The following is a 13,112-nucleotide window of genomic DNA, read 5'->3' as shown; positions in this document are numbered from 1 at the left end:
ACAGACTTCCCAAGTCACACTAGGAAGATAGAGACTAGAATTTGTGAAGAACAGTGTGAGGGCAAAGCTCTTGGGTTTTTCTTGCTATCTTCCCATGGATGAAAATGACATACACTTATCCTACAATGAGCCACAGTATTCCAGGAGGCAGTGGTACGTGGCAGGGTTCAGAAGAGGAGGACTCTCCTATCTCCAGACGCCATGCCTCTCAGTGCCTGATGCTGGGTGCTCCTCATGTCACTCATCAGAGTCATAAAATGCAGAGAAGTATTAGCAAAGTCTCTACTCTAAACCATTATTTCAATTGTATCCCTTACAAGAGAGTAAATTAAGCACACAGCCTGGTGTATGGAAAGGTACTAAGAACTAAACCAACTGGTGTTAACCATTTGCAAAGGCTCACCCACACCAGTCACCCTGTTCCCTGCAAGTCTCCTGACAGTGTGGGCCTGGACAGGTATGAAGGAACCAGGCAGAGGTTCACATTTCAGTTGGTACAGGGCTTCAGGGACTGCAAACCCCTTCCCCCAGCTCAGATTGTCTGCAACAGTTCAAAGAAAGGACTTTGGAGTTTGACCATAACCCAGCTGCCTCCAGCTCAGTGGTAGAGGCAGCCGCCTTTGGGAGCCTGCTGAGCCTCTGGTCTTGGCTGTGGGGGAGAACTCAAGTAAGACAAGTGGTGTTTTGGCTTTGAGGCATGCTGCATTCAGGTGCTGGATGTCCAGACATGCATCTGCCTAGCCACTTGGTGCACATATCGATGTCAGGCCGGTGGTCGGGGTCAGGGTAGATACACATACTGACCAGTTCCGAAGCTGCAAGGAAAGAACAGTTCTGTTAGTCTTAAAGTGCTCAAGTACTTTACCCACATCCACGTTCTGCCACGTGGCACCTCAGATGGAACTGTTGTCCCTTTCAAGGAAGAGTGCTTTTCAGGATAAGGTATATGGTCACACAGCTCTTGGAGTGGGGTGGGGGATGGGGTGAGGGGGGCAGCCCATGCATGCCTAGGCCTGTCTAGTTCCAAAGGTGATGCTTTGAGACCCTGAGAGTTGTTACCCTCAAATAATCTTCAATTTTCAACCGCACACCGTTGTGCAGATTTGTGAGTGTGAGTACCCTGTGTACATGTGTGTCTGCTGTCAGTCACACAAAGCCCAAACCAGAGAAAACGCAAGGAAAGGGCTTATTGATCATAATAAATGCATTAACATGCAGCAAGGCTGCAGTCTGAACACCCCCTGGCCTCTTCATTGTGCTCATGAAAGACACGCTTTTAATTATCCAGACACTGAAGGCTTTGCCTGCCAGGGTGGGGGGAGGGGCACCTTAAGCCTCTGATCCCTCTTGTTCTGATAGCCAGAGTGCTAGTTATTTTAATGGTAATTAAAATAATGACCTTAAAAAGCCTGGGTTTTAAATGTTCAACACTGGACAGGCTGCAGCGTTTCCCATCTCAGTGCCTGCTGCTGAGGGTGCTGGTGGTCACCAGCAAAAGTAGAGAGAGGGGAGGTCCTGGACCAGAGAGCTCTAAGGCCTCAGGAGGCAGAGCCTGGGGAGGGCCCAGGGATGTTCCAGAGGCCCTGGGGCTGCAGCATACACCTCGAGCTCGGGGGCCAGTCAGTCTTGGACTTCCTGCCACACTGAGCAGCTGGCTTAACTGGCTATAGAACCATAAGCTGTGCCTCCCTCTTTTGTCTGGCCATTTTGTGTTCCCACTGCTTCATAAACGCTGGAGTCCATGAGCAAATGAATGTATCTAGAGTCCATGCTCACCTACAAACAGTGATTTCTGAAGCTGCTCTGGAAAGGAACCATGGCTGACTCATCAGGTAAAAATACAAAAACCATGTCAAGGTGAAGTCTGCCCTGCAACACTTAGAAGCTGACTACACAGTTACCAGTCATAAGGGGAACAACAACAACAAAATGACAAGATTCCTTAAGACATGATACAGCTTTAAAAGTGGTGCACGCCTTTAATCCCAGCACTCGGAGGCAGAGGCAGGCGGATCTCTCTGAGTTAGAGGCCAGCCTGATCTCCAAAGCGAGTTCCAGGAAAGGCGCAAAGCTACACAGAAACCCTGTCTCGAAAAACAAAAAAAAAAAAACCAAACAAACAAACAAACAAAAAAAAGTGGGTATGTTTAGGGACACTCTGTGCTAAGTAGCAGGATCTGGAGCTGCTGCTGCTGGGGGCATATGCTAGTGAGACAGAATGGCTGCCCTAGAAGATAAAGCTAAGGGCTCTGGGGCCTTCATTTCTGCCTTGCAACTGAAGTGAGGTGATGGTGCCCACAGGCAGACTGGCACAGGAGCACAGAACTGGTGAGAGCCAAGTAGCATGTCTTCCTGTAGTGAGGAAGTTCTAGTTTAAGCAAGAGAAGGAACAAGCCAGTGAACTTTGTGAAGAATGCAATCCATTCTTTCCTGCTAACCTCCAGAACACAAATACTTTCACTATAGGGGGAAGGCGGGGAGTAGGGGCTGGTGAGAACTCCTCAAGCCATTGGAGCAGAAAGGTCCTGTACAATTCTCCAGACTCCTGCCCTCCCCACCCCAGGGGTAGCACTATGCACAGGTGAAGGTCAATGAACCTGAAGGCTGTCTTGGAGCCTGCCAGGCTTTTGCCTATGCTTTGCCCCGATAACAGGGTGTTCCTTGTAAAACCTCAACTCATCTGGAGGATGGGCTTTCCTTAGTGCAGTGGTTCTCAGCCCTCCTAATGCTGCAACCCTTTAATACAGTTCCTAATGTTACGGTGACCCCAATCATAAAATTATTTTTGTTGCTATTTCATAACTAATTTTGCTACTGTTACAAATTGTAATATAAATATCCATGTTTTCCGATGATTGTAGGCAGCCCCTGTGTAAGGGTCCTTCGACCCTAAAGGGGTTGCAACCCAAAGGTTGAGAATGCTGCCTTAGTATAAACAAAATGAGGGAAGATTCTATACATATGAGCCATTATCATGAGGCAGTGGCCTTGGGTTCTGTAGGAGTGGACCTGGGAAGACCTTAGACTCTCGACAGACATTACAGATGGTGTTTAGCAACATTTCCATGAGCTGTGGTACTTGTGACAGCTACTTTTGATGGGGATGGTGATGCTGGCTTGGCTCTACTGAGCATGACACATGTACTAATCTTTACCATAAACCTGGACAGGAGATTCTAGTTTGTCCCCATGTTATAGATGAGAAAAACAAGACTCTAAGGGCAATGAAGGATGTACATAGACCTGTCTAGACTAGACCCTGAGCCAGAAGGGTACCAGGAGACCTGTCAGTCACCCCTCATAGTTTATTCAGGGGGGAGATAGAATTTAACCCATCTATAGAAATGATGGATCTGAGGATGACCTTCATATAGCCAGTAACTGTCTAGAGCCCTGCACCCAGAATAAAATGAAAGTCAAAACTCCCAGGTTATAGGCCTGTTATGTGGAGCAGGAGACCAACCAGCTAGCCCAGAGGGGCCCATCTCTCATCTCCCTGGTAATCAGTACCCCTAGCCTGGCATTAGGTTCTAGTTCAGCTGTGTGCTGCTGCATCCTACAAGCCTCGGGCACTTCAGCACCCCCCTCCTGGAAGAACACCCGAGACTGACCCCCAGCTTGCTCACCTTCTCAGAGTAATGCTCCCCTGGGAGAGGGGGTAGTCACACTGCTCTATCTTCTGGCAGAGGGAGAAGAGATTCATCTTATCTCCATAAAAGGGGCTCTGAAGAGCTGCCATCTGCAAGGGAAGAATGATACAGGGATCAGCCTCAAGGTCTAACATTTCAGAAGCCAGAGGGACCACTGGTTCGTCCCCACTGCAGTAAGTGTCCTGTGGATTTCTCTCTGTAGCCTAAGGAGGTTGGGATTGTAATAAGGAAGTGCTGTTGAATCCTGAGGCCACATCCCCAGCTCACATAGGCCCTCTCTCCCAAGGACTGGCTGACAAGAATGGAGATTGTTCCCTAGTCTCTGCCTGAGCCTGACAGGTTCTCAGTTGGGGTGTGTGGTGCAGGGGACAGTCAGCTCCGGTGTTACCTTTTCTTTCAGACAGGATCCGACATGGCACTTGTCAATGAGTGGTAGGCTAAGCTGGCTGGCCAGTGAGTCTCAGAGATCAGCCTATCCCCCCCTCCCCAGTACACATGCACAGCCCACAGCCTATTCAGAGTGCTGGGGTTCTAACACAAGTCCTGCACGGTAAGCACTTTCCAACTGAACTCCTTCCTCTGCCCATCTGTGTTTGAAGGTCTCACTTCATATCCAGGCTGTCGAGGGACTCATGTTGTTCAGGCTGGCTTGAATTTGTGGTAATCCTCTGCCTCATATTCTTGGGTACTTGGGTTACAGGCAAGTGATTCCATACCTGGCTCTGACTGACTTATCTAAAGAGTGGTGGCAACACCATTCTTGGGAACATGTCTGCCTGAAAGATGCCTTCAGTGAAAGGTCATGCATGAAGGGCCAATGGTTTGGGGACAGATGTAGATGTGGAGAGGGGGAGGTAGAACCATTTCCTTTACTACTATCTGCAGGTCATTGCCATCTCTCTCAGGGAAGCTCCAGGGTGGAGAGAAGCTGGGCTCTGCAGTTGGCTGTCAGGCTCCATTAAGTTGGAAGCCCCAGCCTGCCTACAGGGTGTGGCAAGGTTCAGACCACCCTAGGCACCTTGAAGAGAGGCAGGCTTTTTGGGCACTGGGGGAGTGACAAGACTGTTGGACAGTGGCGCTAGTGTGTTCTCACCCAGGTTTCCCTCTTCCTGAAGTAACCAGATTCCTCACCCCAGTGTTGAAGGCACCTGGGGAAAGCCTCAGAGAGGGTCTGTAGGAGCATGGAGATAGCCTAGCATGGCACCTGAGGCCCTATCTGTTGATAAATCCATAATGGGATTTATAGTTTGTAGTCTGAAGATTTCCTGTTCCTGGCCTGCTGGTGGTCGGGACATCTTCCCACTCACGTCCCCCAAGTAAGTACACAGAGGCCCATATTAATTATAACTGCATGGCCATGGCTCAAGCCTTTTGCTAGCTACCTCTTATATCTTAAATTAGCCCATAACTATTAATCTGTGTATCGCCACATGTTCCGTGGCTTTACCCTCATTCCATTTATGTTGCTGACATCCCCCCCCACTTCTTCTCTCTTGAATTTCCCACCTGCCTCTAAGCTGCCTTGCCATAGGTCAAACAGCTTTATTTATCAACCAATCAGAGCAACACATTCGTAGTGTACAGAAAGACATTCCTCCATCACTTCCCCTTTTCTGTCTAAACAAAGGAAGGTTTTAACTTCAGCCTATTAAAATTACATATAACAAAAGTTATCAAGCAAGAATTATAGTTACAATGTCTAGTCTATTTGTATTTTGTAAAATAAAAAATTTTCTATCCTATATTTGTGAGTCTAAGGTTTCATATCTAATTTATCTTTTTTTTTTTTTTTTTTTTTGGTTTTTGAGACAGGGTTTCTCTGTGTAGCTTTGCGCCTTTCCTGGAACTCACTTGGTAGCCCAGGCTGGCCTCGAACTCACAGAGATCCGCCTGGCTCTGCCTCCCGAGTGCTGGATTAAAGGCGTGTGCCACCACCGCCGGCTTCTAATTTATCTTTTTATCATAGCCAAGGAAAATTGTAACTATCTAGTCTTCAACTACATCAAAGACCACAGAAGGATATAATATTAAGTTTTCCCCCATGTCCTGGTCTATGGCTGCTCAGACCCAAGTAAACACAGAGCTTATATTAATTAAAAATGCTCAGGCTTACTGACTAGCTCGTACACTTAAACTCAGCCCATTTCTGTTAATCTGTATGTCACGACGTGTTCTACGCTTTGCCTATGTGCCATTACATGCTGCTGCTCCTGGATGGCGGGATGGCGTGTGTCTCCCCAACCTTTCTTCCTGTCTCTCTCTCTGAATTTCCTGCCGCCTCTAAGCTGCCTTGCCATAGGCCAAATGGCTTTATTTATCAACCAATCCAAGCAACACATATTCGCAGTGTGCATAAAGACATTCCCCATCAAGTGTTTCTGTCACTCACTTCCTGTTGCCTCCTGCTAGAAGACAACCTAGCCCTTCCTGCTAGTGAAGGGCCATTGGGTAATCATGTCCCACCCAGTTAGGTCCAATCTGTTTGACTCCCTAATGACAAGTCAGGCTGCCGAGGCCTTTGCTCTGGATCACTGGCTGAGGTCCGCTTGGCCCTGGCCTTGGCATACCTGAGGAGTCCTCTGGACTTCTGTGGAGTGGGCCTGAGTTCTAGCTTAGAGCAGGAGGGAACCAGGGAGGCTGTATGACAGTCAGCTTTAGTTTCCTGGTCTACCCCCACCCTCTGCTCACCCTCAGATCAGCCTGGTTCCAAGGACAGCTTGCCATCTTCAGAAAGGGCCTGGGGTGGGGCAGTGAGGCTGCAGATGGCTTCAAAAGTAGGGGGCACTGGTTTAGGGTTTGATGCAGGAATTTACCCTGGGCTAGGCAAAACATCAGATAGGTATGGAGGTTTGTGGAACTGTTGACCTTGGGTCCCTTAGTGGTGGTGAGGACACAACTGGCCCACAAGCCCCACTTCACAATAAGGTTGCATTGACCACCTATACTAGGCACAGAGTGGCCTAGTATACAGTATACAGAGGCCCCACCCACACCAGAGGCTGGTTTTGCCATGAAGTCTGCAAAAATGGCTTGACATGGGTATATGCCTCCAAAAATGAAAATAAGAGCCTTGGTGCCAACAATTTTTGGACAACTTCAAAAGGACTTCCACAGGGAGCAGCTGAGGCTCCTAGTTGGCCCTCAGAGTGACTAGAGCCCTCTGAGTCACAGCTGTTGGATCCAGATGAGTATCCTAGCTTGTTGTAGGTGTTGAATGTCAGTCTCTCTAATGCTGGCCTAGTGATTCCTATGTGTTTAGGCACCAAAGTCAGGACTTAGAACAGCCTGCTTGGCTGGGAACCATCAAAAAGCCATGACTGGGTATGGTGTACTCTAAGAGAGGGCTGCATCTGCCTCTGAGGAGTGTAAACAAAGCCTGGGCAGGGGACAGGGCTAGCAGGAGCAGAGGAAGCCAGCTGTCATCCCTACTCTTCCACTGGCCCTGGGGGCTGCACACAGTTCTCCTCTCAGCCAGACTGTGTTTATGTTTAGAGACCCTCGTGACTCTAAGGGACAGGAAGCAGCTTCTGAAATAAACAACACAGGAGGAAAAAAGAAAATAAGCCATCTGGATGGAGACAGTATACATGAGAGTAGGTCAAAGGGGGCTCCCTCCATGAGGACCCAAGCTGAGCTGTGCTGAGACCTCCTGTTGGCCAAAGCAAAAAGGGAAATGTGTCGAGCTGTTGGCTTCTAAGGACTGGAACAAATACAGCTGCTCAGCTCAACTGGTCAGTAGGTTCACAGAAGCCTGAGTGTCTAGAGCTGGGTACCTCAATTACAGGGCCTCGTGCACTTCTTTCCACATGTGGGGCAGCTGTAGCTGATGCGGATGGGACTGATGACCCAATCCTGAGGGGACTGCTGCTGCTGAGATTTGGACCTTGGGTCCGTTTGCCCAGTCGAGGCATCTGCCAGACACTGCATCTCTCCCCTGGAAGGCCCAATGGTTGAGAGTTCTGTGGGCATGCTCAAAACATGAAGTCAAAATTGTTCGCGCTTCCTGATCTCATGTGTTTAAGAGTATTTGGGAGTTCCTGAACAGCGTCCCTCACCCTAGCACCTGACACACTTGGGCCATGCTCTCTGAGTCTCCCCCAGTACCTGACACACTTGGGTCTGCTCTCTTAGAGGAGTCTCCCCCCAGCACCTGACACTTGGACCATTCTCTCGGAGTCTCCCCCAGACCTGACACACTCGGCCATGCTCTGAGTCTCCCCCAGCACCTGACACACTTGGGTCATTCTCTCTGAGTCTCCCCAGACCTGACACACTTGGATCATTCTCTCTGAGTCTCCCCCAGACCTGACACACTTGGTCATCTCTCTGAGTCTCCCCCAGACCTGACACACTTGGGCCATCTCTCTTAGGGGAGTCTCCCCCAGCACCTCACACTTGGGCCATGCTCTCTTAGGGGAGTCTCTGGATCCCTGCTCTGACCCAGGCCCTAGACAGGTGTTCATTAAGTCTATTCCTCAGACTGTGGCCTCAGAATCTCAAAAAGACTTGGCCTGCCCCACTGTTGACTGTTCTGGCCTGAATTGCCCACAGTCCTTCCTGATGACACTGGCTACCAAGCCCTAGGAGGTGACCCATAACAAGGGCATTTTCTCTAGCCAAGCATTTAAAATGCATCACCTTCAGGGGGTAAGCTCAGTAGCAGTGCTTCTACCTCCCACTCCTCCCCTGGAGAAAAGGCAGTATCTGCCCTAACACATCTCAAGCGCCTGGCTCAGAATGAGACACTGAACTCTACACCATGTAAAGAGATTGGAATTTTGACCCCAGACAGACCATCCGGAAGCCAGGAGGGCGGCGACCCGTTGCCGAAGAGCCTCATGTGGACCGGTGGTGGGCCGTGTGTGCCTGCACCTCACACAGCAGAGCTGTGGGACAGTCCCAGAAGCAAGGTGTATCCTGGGGCACTTCCTGAGTGTCACTGCTGCAGCCAGTCCCCAGCCATCAGTTTAATAATGGGGTTCTTTAGGTTGACCAGTTCAAGCCAGACCCAAACCCATGCAAGCTCAGGGAAGCAAAACACAGGTTCCAGTTCTAATCCCAAAGCCCTCACCTGCCTGTCACCTTGCATACTAGGGCTCCAATCATGTGCCAGGGCTCGGTGGAGACTCTTGGGAGTGCCCAGCAATGGGTCCAGCAGGCTGGTGGGAGGTGCAGCCACCAACATGGAGACCTCAGATGGCCCAAGCTTCACCTCTCTTGTGCTCCCCAGAGACCCATTCCCAGGACCCCACTGTGGCTATCTTAGATAATAAGGATCATACCCAAGATTCAACAGCCCTGTCCCTGGCTCCAGGCTGGCTACCTGATCTGGAAATAGCCATGGATGGCACCATTCCACAGCTAGGGAGGGAAAAGTTCTGCAGGCCCACATTGTTGGGCTAGAAAAACAGGGTACCTCCTTAAGGGAGTAACACAGGGCAGATCCAGGTGTGACTCCATACCATCCCAGTGCCTGTGCGGGACCTGTCTACAATAAATAATACACAAATGTGATTACCAAGGAAAAGAAAAGAGCAGTGGAGATGCTCTGCTGGTCATCCCTTCTCAGAGTCCACAGTACAGCTTACTACCAGCCACCTTCAGCAAGGATGACTTGACCAATCACTGAGGCATTCTGCTGAAGGGTGAAGGATTGGTCTTCAAGATCTGAAACTGCAGGTGGGTATGTGCAGCACCAGTACTGCCCTAAGCTGGTAGGTGAGCCTATCTTACCTGTGTCCCCATGGAAGTCCCCACGGGCCACCAATCTGCACATGAGACACTTACCTCATACAGCAGACAGCCTAGGACCAGATGTCTGACTTAAAGTTGTAACCATTCTCATGGATCCTCTCTGGTGACATGTAGTATGGTGTTCCCACTGCAATACAACAAGGGGTGGACTTAGGAGCTAGGCCTCAGTGGGGCAAGAACAGGGGTTCAGGGAGAGGAAATGTGGCCTGTCCCTCCCCGGTTAGCTGAGATGGTTGCCCATGTTAAAAGAACTTTAAGTGGATCCCCAGGATCCCTCAGATTGAAGAACTGGTTAGGAGCCACATAGCTCCTAACCAGTTTCAATGCAGAAAAGCAAGTGACCATTGTCCCTTTAGGTAACAGTTTGTATGTGGACAGTCCAGAACAAGCTCTCAACAGAAGAGAACGACTGTCCTTGTTAACTAAGCCACATGAGGGGAAACTAAGGCTGAGGCAGGTCAAGAGGCTTTATATAAAGGGTTGATCCATTAAAATGATCAAACTTCATGATGACAAAGTCCTTCAGTTCACCAAAGATATCATTCAGAGATATCACCTGAATGGCAAGCTAGGGTGTAATGGTTTGAATGAGAAAAGTCTCCCATAGGTTCAGGTCCTGAACTTTTGAACCCAGTGATGGTGCTGTTTGGGGGGTAATAGAACTTTAAGAGGTACAGTCTTGCTGAAGGAAGTTTGTCAGTGGGGTGTGCTTTAACCCACTCTCAGGTCATTATGATCTCGCAGCTTCCGCCCTGGCTGTCTGCTGCTATCTTAGTCACTGTTCTATTGATGTGAAGACACCATGACTAAAACAAAACTGAGGAGGAAAGGGTTTATTTGGCTTATACTTCCATTGACAGTCCATCAGTGAAGGACATCAGGGCAGGAACTCCAACACGGTGGGAACCTGCAGGCAGGACCTGATGTGGAGACCATGGAGGGGTGCTTCTCACTGGCTTGCTCCTCGTGCTTGCTCAGCCTGCTTTCTTATAGCACCCAGGACACCAACCCAAGGATGGCACCACTCACAATGGGTTGTGCCCTTCCACACCAATCACTAGTTAAAAAAATGCCCCACAGGCTTGCATACAGTAAAATTTTATGGAAGCATTTTCTCAATTGAGGCCTCCCTTCTCTCTGATGACTCTACCTTGTTCAAGTGACAAAAAACCAGCCACAGCACTTCTGTGCCTGCCTCAGTATGGCTCCCTCTCTGGAACTGTGAGCTAGAATAAGCCTTTTCTTCTAGTCATGGTATTTATCACAGCAAGAAGAAAGTAACTAATACACCGGGATGGAGAAAATCACCTCGGGTCTACCTGAACACGACTGACACCTCACCAAGATGGTTTGGGTCTGAAACATCCCCCTCCCCCAAAGACTACATGCTAACAGTCCCAGCTAATGGCATAATTGGGAGGTGGTGGGATCTTCACAGAGTGGGGTAAAACTCTCTGTTTGCTCCAGATGGGGGTATGAACTTCTCTGGGCTGTGGCTCCTGAACTCCCCGGTTAGGACAGCTCTGGTCCATGGCAGGAGTCAAGGGACATGGGTATGTACATAACAGGCTGTGCATATCTTCACTTTTTCTTTGCAGGCCAATGCTCCACTTATTCAATAGACGATGGTCTGCGACGTGGTTCCCATGAACTCACATCTAACCATGACTGTTGCTTCATCATGACAGCAGCCATCACTTCAAGACATGGTTTGAGAACTGGACATCCTATCCTGTACTCATACTCGATGTTATAATCAGACTGGGGGCTGCTCAGTAAAAGAACTGCCAGCTAACATGTGCAGCCGTGACTTCTTGAGGGCAAGTGGGATATTAGGAATAAACATCTGTGCACTCCAGTAGTGAGAATACAAAACAAAAACAAAACAAAACAAAACAAAAAACAAACAAAAAAAAACCAAAACAAAACAATGGCCAGGTGTGAAGTGAAGAGGTGTCACAGCAAAACCACAAGACAGAATCCACAGTTCTTGTCAGTAGTGGGAACCTAGGGACAAGCAGCACTGGATTCCAGCACCCAGGTTCTACAGTTGAGGCAGCCATAATACAAGGGTAATGGTGCAGGGCTAGCCAAGAGGCAGAGTCAGAACTGTGTCCCAGCAAGGCTGCTCCGGTAGCTCTTCCCACTTGTTCTGGGCCCCTTTTATATCTGCTAGGTCCAGGCAGGAGGACTCTAGGGTGGGGTGATCTGCAGGAAGCCTGGGCCAGACCTGTGTGTGTCAGCCTAAGTTCTCCTCGCAAAACCAGTTCCAGCTGCCACTGCTCCCTCTGAGCTCCACTCCACTGCGCTTGTGCACTGGGAGCTGCAGCCAGGCCGGCCACAGCCTGCACGAGAGCCAGAGTTGCTAAGGAGAGAGCAGGAGAGCTGCTTTCCACTCCTTACCATTGTTCTTCCACCTCACTGATGTGGTTTTAAACCTTTTTTTCTTTTTGAGACAGGATCTCACTATGTAGCCAGATGGTCTGAAACCCTCTACATAAAACAGTTGTCCTGGAACTCACTCACCTGCATCCTTCACTTTTTCTGTTGCAGTGTGGGGTTAGAATCTGGGTTTTGCCCATGTTAATGCTCTACCCTTGAACCACACTTCCAGCCCTTGGTTTTGTGAAGCAGCATCAATAGGCAACCCAAGCTTACCCTGAACTTAAGATCTTCCTGCCCCTGCCTCCTCTGCTGGAATTACAGATGTGTACCACCATGCCCAGGGAGGAACTTTCTTCCAAGATGCTGCCTACATTTCACCCATCCACCTGTCTGTCCTCGTCTAACCACTCACCTATTACCTGCTCATCAGAACCCATTCACACATCTGTCTTTCCATCTGGTGGTTGATGGAGCTGTGGCCCTATGCTGGATGGACCCTGAGGTGAGAGTTGCCCATCCCAGGATGTGTCTAGCAGGGGACAGATGATCATGGGTCAGGACAGGCTTGCACTGAGCAGAAGTCCTAGTATAGTCACCAGGAAAAGGTTCTAGTAAATCTCTAGCTAAGTAGCACCATCCAGGCTTGGAATTTGGACACTTGTCCCTCTCCTAAGCTTCTGGGAGCACATGGCCAATTTGAGAGGAGCCCCTGAGCCTTACTCACCCACCTGCTTCATCTGGGAAAGAATCACGAATAGCTAAGAGGAGTTTGGCCCATTCTGGAGGCACTGTACCTCTCCACTGGTCCCTGACCCAGGCTTCCTCATAGGCTATATGGGGCACTATACTTTGGAGGTGGGTGTGCAACTTTTGCCAGGGGAGTAGGAAGCTGAGCAGCACAGCACTCCCTGCAGCTACGCCGATTTAGCTGGATTTTTATCCAGGTAATGACAAATGAGGAAATACAATGGAGCATAATACATCACTTGTGTATACAGATGAAATAACAGACCTGAAAGAAACCCACACTTGCAGCAGGCCACTGGGGAGTGTGTCTCCAGACCTCAGGGAAGGGAGATGCTGGAGAACCTGGAGGAAAACTGGCAGGAGAGGCTATCTCCCTGGGCAGTGTTCTGTCCCAGAGGACACAGGCCACCTTGCACCAACTAGTTTCACATGTGCAGCAGAGCGAGCCTTGCCTGATCTCAGTCCCTCCTCATAGCAGGGGACAGGACTGCACAGAAGAAAGAGGAGCCTACCCAAGCCTGACCTTCCTGAGTTTTCACCCTAGAACTGGGATTCCAAACCTGGAATCCAGAAACC

General features: G+C 49.5%; 1 pseudogene; it reads right to left on the bottom strand.

Annotated features, from left to right (window-relative positions):
- Positions 1–691: 691 nt before the first annotated feature.
- Positions 692–13,112, bottom strand: part of LOC114705845 — a 37,122-nt pseudogene continuing 24,701 nt past the window's right edge.

This window comes from Peromyscus leucopus, unplaced genomic scaffold, assembly GCF_004664715.2.
Source record: "Peromyscus leucopus breed LL Stock unplaced genomic scaffold, UCI_PerLeu_2.1 scaffold_688, whole genome shotgun sequence".
NCBI lineage: Eukaryota > Metazoa > Chordata > Mammalia > Rodentia > Cricetidae > Peromyscus > Peromyscus leucopus.
The sequence above is the reverse complement of the archived record's forward strand: the minus strand, read 5'-3'. Positions and strand labels throughout refer to the sequence as shown.